This window comes from Eptatretus burgeri, chromosome 1 (assembly GCF_056783735.1).
Source record: "Eptatretus burgeri isolate ZD-2024b chromosome 1, Ebu_testis_v1, whole genome shotgun sequence".
Classification (NCBI taxonomy): domain Eukaryota; kingdom Metazoa; phylum Chordata; class Myxini; order Myxiniformes; family Myxinidae; genus Eptatretus; species Eptatretus burgeri.
The window spans coordinates 92147877-92154841 of record NC_140961.1 but is presented as its reverse complement, the minus strand read 5'-3'; positions in this window follow the sequence as shown (position 1 = coordinate 92154841).

The window sequence follows — 6965 nt, the reverse complement described above, 5'->3', positions numbered from 1 at the left end:
AATCCTTCAGGTGGAGCATCGTGACAATTGTGTGAGCCTTTGTATCTTTGAAGGCAGTTCCTGCAAAAAAGAAAATACCATAAAATATACAATTATTTCACTAATATGCAGGAAATAACAATAGTTTAGCTTATGACTTTTAGGTATGTTCATTTGTGTTACAAGAAACCTTCACCGGTGTTCTGTGTTGGAAAAAATTATGAGCATAGTTTAAGGATGACGCGCTTTCTTCGTGTACGTAAATGACTTCTACGATACTCTGGCTAACCTGTTTTCCTTTTTTCAGACCGGGATCAACCTCACATTCTGTCATACAGTACACCATCCCACTGACAGGTATATTGCAGCTGCATCACTCCCTGCTGATCTTGACCTGATTAGATGCTGTGTCCTTTAAATCCTGTTGAGAGGTAAAACATCTCTGGAGAAGCCAAGAAGAACTGCTGCCTATCATTTGTATTATTGGAAATGGCAATTAGGCCAGAATGAACCTTAATCATCTTGTTTAGATGTTTGCAGGCATGGTCTGCACCTATTGAGATGAACGGAATCTCACTCTTGGTGACAGATATATTTCCATCTTGAAGTTCTCGCCATGTTGGTGGATGGCTTGTCTTCATTTTGTGCATGTTGGCGATGTACTTTGACCAGAGGCGTTTACATTTTATTCGATCCATTGTGAAAAACAGCTTGCTGAATGCTTCTCCAGCCTCCAAATGGAAAATGAGATTAGCATTTCTGGATGCTTCAACAAAGAACAAGAGGGTTTCAACCCAGTGGAGGTAATTCATCAATGACTTGAACATAGCTTTAGATGATTTCTGAGCTTCCCACTTCTTCAGCTGTTGAATGACATCTTCGTTGTTGAAGACTTGAAGCAGGTGAGTGTGAGCAATTCTGATGCATTTTGCTCCATCACTTGTCCCAGAAGCTGTGTTTCTGCAGGCTTCCTGGAATTCGTTTGCTGTTTTCGAGCAGATGTCTTGCAGTTGTGGCATATCTGGGAAAAAAACTGTTCTCGAGCAAGTTCACACAGAGCCATGTAAGTGTGGATGTCTGCATGGAGTGCTCTCTTGTAGTGGCCACACTTGAGGATCTGTTGTTGATGTTCATAATCACTAATTTGACATAAAGGCCCAGTCACACGTTGACGTTTTAGCCAACGTATGCCGATTTTTGAATTTTTTTTCTAAAACGCTGGCACACGTTGAATACGTTATGGGTAAGTTTTGATAACATTGAGAGCACGCTGAAAAACACTGCCATAGGTCGTTGTACGTTAGCTTTAAACGTTGTACTTTTCGGTTGTCCTCAAATTTTTTCATGCTTGAAATTTCACGACGTATGCCGGCGTATGACTCACACGTTCCGCTACGCTGGCCACAAGTTGTATGCACGGTCTGCGATCGTTGACAGACGTCAACACATGCTACTTGTAAGTTAATCATAAGTTGAGACATGCCGAGGTAATGTTTAGCGTACCTGAAACTTATTTCTAACCTATGATTAACGTGTTGTTGGCACGTTACGCGATCGTTGCCACACATCGACAGACGTTACTTTTAAGTTACTCATAGGCTGAAAGACGTCGGTATAATGGATCGTCCTTGCATCAGCATCCACGGCCACGGCCAGGACACTTATTTGCAGCATTCTTCAAACTTTTCTTCGGCATGACGAGGATGTTCACACTTCGATGTCTAGCTTGGCTATGATTCCAATTGTCCATCGACAGCGTCTATTTAAAATAGTCGAGTTTGAGCGTTTTAACACGTTCAGAAGAAATGCTTCAAATTTCCAAACTCCAGCGTCAAAAAACAAAGGCGAGTGACAGTAATTTAAATCGTTCATTGTAAACAATGAAAATAGCAGAGTGGTACCGTTTAAAAGTCGTTGAGTGTAAAAAAAATCCAATTGTTGAGCGCAAGCGTCTACTTTCAATAGTGGGGTTTGAGCGATTTAGCACGTTCAATAGAAACGATTAAAATTTCCGAGCGGGAGCGTCAAAAAACAAAGGCGAGTGACAGCAATTTAAATCGTTCATTGTAAACAATGAAAATAGCTGAGTGGTACCGTTTAAAAGTCGTTGAGTGTAAAAAAAAATCCAATTGTTCAGCGTAAGTGTCTACTTTCAATAGTGGAGATGCAGCCATTTAAATCGTTGAGTGGCAGCATATGAACCTACCCGTGGACACGCGGACGCAAGGACGATCCATCATAACCCACACCCTCCCCCTCACACTCACCTACTACTGCCAACATGAACAAACTACTACTTCTACTATTACTAATACTAATACTAATACTGATACTGATACTGATACTGATACTGTTACTGCTGACATGGACATCGACTCAAAAAGGAACTCGAAAACACTGTTGGGTTCCCCTTTTATGAACACCATTTTTATATACCAATTCCCAAAACCGCTGGGAACACGTCTTTATATGGCAGTTGTAAGCTAGAAACACATTCATTTTTTTTGTCGACCGGAAGACGTCATTGGAATACGTCTACATACATCGATGTGTGTTGGGACTACATAAAGAATTGGTTCGAAGCACGTCAAACATAAGTTAGAAATAAGTTTCGCGTAAAAAAGACATTACCGCGACGTGTTTCGACTTATGAGTAGCTTATAAGTAGCCTTTGTGGACGTGTGTAAGCGTCCACATATCGTGTGTAAAACTTATCCCCATCGCATGCGGAACGTGTGTCATACGCCGAGTACCTCGTAAAATTTTGAACATGTTTAAAATTTCTTGACGTACTCTACTTACTACGACGTATGATAGCGTACTTTAGCGTTCTACTCACGTATACCAAACTTACTCATACCGTATTTGACGTGCCCCAACGTTTTAGACACATTTTTCTTAGGTCGGCATATGCTGGCAAGATCGCCAAGGTGGGACCGCGATGTTGTCACTTCCATTTCTACGGCAGTTATGATTCGAATCGTTGTGCGTCAGCCTTTTAATAGGCTACGTCACGACATCGTCGGCGATGCGTGCAGCGCGCTATTCCGAAGTTAGACTATCGTTGGGCATAGGTTGTGTAGGCCAACAACTGGTTCAGCATTCGTTGGTATAAGTTATCTATAACACAACGAAACGTTCTGTGTCCATTACTAATATGTTATGCATACGACCAACTCGTTATGAATACGTCCGAATCTTAAAAAAAAAAAACATCAAAAGTTCAACGTCAGCCAGCGTTTTACATACATTTTAATACGTTGCCATTGCTGGCTAAAACGTCAAGGTGTGACCGAGTCTTAAGCTAAGGATTCATTGGGCCTGGAAACATAGGATTAGCATTTAGAATGAGGTTTCTATTTCAATAACAAGCTGAGATATTTGGAAATTCTAAAGTTATGGTGGCCATTTTGAAAATACAAAATTGCGGCTGTGCAGGCATCTGCGCAAAAGTAAACATTGATTTTAATATTCCTGATGCCATAAGTTTCTCAAAAGGGAATGGTTTGGTAATCTCCATAAAATTGGAACAAAAACACATGTTACACCTGACTAGATGTTTTCATCGCAAGAAAAATCGTCATGATTAATATTTTACATCTATATTTAAAAAACTGTCCTTTTCTTGGTGTTTTGTATGTAATGTATGTTGTCGAGATGTCCAGGGGTGTGATCAGTTACCAAGTACCTAGCTAGCGCTAGCCAAGCCAGCCGTTCCTAATCAACAGTTATAAATGGAGTACTTGCTTGAGTGATTAAGCCACTTTGCGAGCTCCCCACAAGAAACGTGAAACTGAACACAAGCAATTACACTTGGTAAAGCAGCTGTCGCACCTTGACGTTTTAGCCAGCGTATGGAAACGTATAAAAATGTATGTAAAACGCTGGCATATGCTGAACTATTGAAGTTTTTTGAAAAATTTTGGGCGTATAATAATGTGTTGGACGTATGCATAACGTATTAGTAACGTACACAGAACGGTTTAATCACATATAGTAACTTATACCAACAAATGCTAAGCGTGTTGTCGGAGTTCACAACCTATGCCCAACGATAGTCTAACTTATGCATAGCATGCAGCAGCGTATCGCCGACGATCACGTGGCGTAGGCTATTAATAGGCTGCGGCTCGACCATTCAAATCATAACCACACTGGACATCGAAGTGTGAAGTCGCTGTCACACCTTGACGTTTTAGCCAGCGTATATCGACGTATGAAAAATTTGCCGAACCAAGCTGGCACACGTCAAATACGTTATGGGTAAGTTTTGTATACGTTAAGAGCATGCTGGCATACATCGTAGTACACTGGCATACGTCGTAGTACACTGGCGTACATCATTGTATGCCGAGTACGTCGAGAAATTTTCAGCATGTTGAAAATTTCTCGATGGACTCGACGTATGACACACATTCCACATACGCTGGCATAAGTTGAAGGCACGCTATGCGATCGTTGACACACGTCGACATACGTTACTCATAAGTCAAAACACGTCAATGTAATGGTTAGCGTCAGTGTTCCAGACTCCCTGTTTTTTTTTTCTTCGGTATGACGGTTATGACTTAAATCGTTGAGCAGCAGCCTTTTAATTATATTATATTATAACCGCACTAGAAATCAAAGTGTGAACATGACCGTCATACCGAAGAAAAAAAATAAAAATAAAATAAATAAAACCAGGGAGTCTGGAACACTGACGCTAACCATTACAGTGACGTGTTTCGACTTATGAGTACCTTGCAAGTAATGCGTGTCGACGTGTGTCAACGATCACGTAACGTGCCTACAACACGTTACTCATTGGTTAGAAATAAGTTTCGGGTACGCTAAACATTACCTCGACGTGTTTCGACTTCTGAGTAACTTACAAGTAACGTGTGTCGACGTGTATCAACGATCGCGTAACGTGCCTACAACTAATGGGCAGCATTGTGCGGAATGTGTGTCATACACTGGCATACGTCGGGAAATTTCAAGCATGGAAAATTTGTCTAACAGCTCGGCGAACTACGATGTATGCCAGCATACTACGATGTATTCCAGTGTTCTACGATGTATGCCAGCGTGCTCTTAACGTATACAAACTTACCCATAACGTATTTGACGTGTGCCGGCGTTTTAGCCCAATTTTGCACATGTCAGGCATACGTTGGCTAAATCGTCAAGGTGTGACAGGGCCTTTACAAACGGAGGGAGGGGAGGGTTGGGTGAGAGTCTGGAGGGACAGTGGTTAGTGGGGGAAGGGATGGGGTGGGAGTCCGGTGGGGCTGTGGTGGGAGGGAGAATGGGTGGGGTGGGAGTCTGGGGGGACTGGGGTGGGAATGGGAGTGGTGGGGTGGGAGGAGGCAGGGGAAGTGGTGCAAGATTTTGAAGATTATCATCCTGATGATAGCATCTCAGTTGGAACAGAAAACAGTTATGATACTGAGAATTTGTGTTCAAACGATAGTTATGAAAGCAGTTTTATAGATGATGATGATGAAAGCACTGATTATGGTGAAGATGAATTTTATTGCATTGAAAACATACTATATAAATATGCTGAATCCAAATAATTTACTAAATATTCCATCCCTCCATTGGGCCCACACTCTGTACAGAGCGTTGGTGCTGTCTAAGCACTCTCTTGGGCTATTGGGCACAATCCTGGATGGGTCACCACTCTGACACAGGATATGCAAGCTGGTACTCATTTTGCTGACCTCAGATGATTGAGAGGCTGAGTCAACCCCACCTGATATTAATTCAACAGCCAAGCAGGATTTGAACTCAGGACCCTAGGATCCCAAGCCCACCAACCTAACCATTGAGCCAACACCAGGTATAAAGCAGGAACCAGGCATAAAGGATTTTAGAAATACCACCTTAGTTGTTGGCCTTTGGCCTATGTTGACCTTTTGGTCTATCTTGACCTCAATAATAACTGGCTGGTTGAATTCAGTGACCTGAAATATACATGCTCTTTCAATTTCATGTCAAGAGGATGAAAAATGAGTATTTTCAAAATCTCACTCAAGTTGTTGTCCTTTGGCCTATGTTGACATTTTGGCCGAAGTGGACCTCAAAAATAATTGGCTTGTCAAATTTAGTGAGCTAAAATAGAAATCCTCTTCAAATTGAGTCAATCAGATGAAAATTGAGGATTTTAGAAATCCTACCGAAGTTGTTGGCCTTTGGCCTATGTAAATATTTGTTGGTTCGCTGTTTGAGTATAATGAAATTATAAAAGGTGTGAATAATCTGAAAGACCATCCCCTCCCCAACAAGTTGTAATAAAGTAGGGGGTTTTCAAGATTTAATATTTGGGTTTTGGCTTAGTTGAAAGAGGGGGAAATCTTGGGAAATTTTTTCCCATTAACTTCAATGTAAATTTTGATAATGATAAAATAATGATTGGAGTTAAATGATAAGATGGGGTGCTGAAATTATGGACTTTGGGTTAAAGAAGGAGAGATAGGCAGAATTTTTTGGGTGTATGGGGGTGTCCCAGAAGCTTTTTTTGTTTTTCCCCATTCACTTCAATCCAAATTTTAAAGTGTCCCAGAATTACTATTTCTGACTACTGACTGGGAAGCATGAGCCTGTCGGCCACACCAGGTATCAAAAAGGTTGCAAACACCTCATACTTTCTCTTTCTTGCTCTCTAACTTTCCTCGAGGAATGATTCTGATGGTGCCTGTTGTGTTCGCGTAATTAAGATTGTGGAAGTTTAGGGTCGGTTTAGCTCTTCCCTATGTCTACTCTTTTGTATATGCATGCATTTTCTTTTGCCGTACCTCCTCAGTCCTTGCTTTCACTTGCTGTACATATTCCAGTGTAATGAAACCCATTGTTTGCTTCTTATGAACAGGCTTTTCCTCGTCCTCGCTTATAATAAATTGCTTGCATAAATGTACCCAGCTTGTCGTGTCTTTTCCTCCATTGGTCCAGCAGAGTTCGCACATAGTGCTAGACAGGTAGTTCTACCCCACGTGATTTGC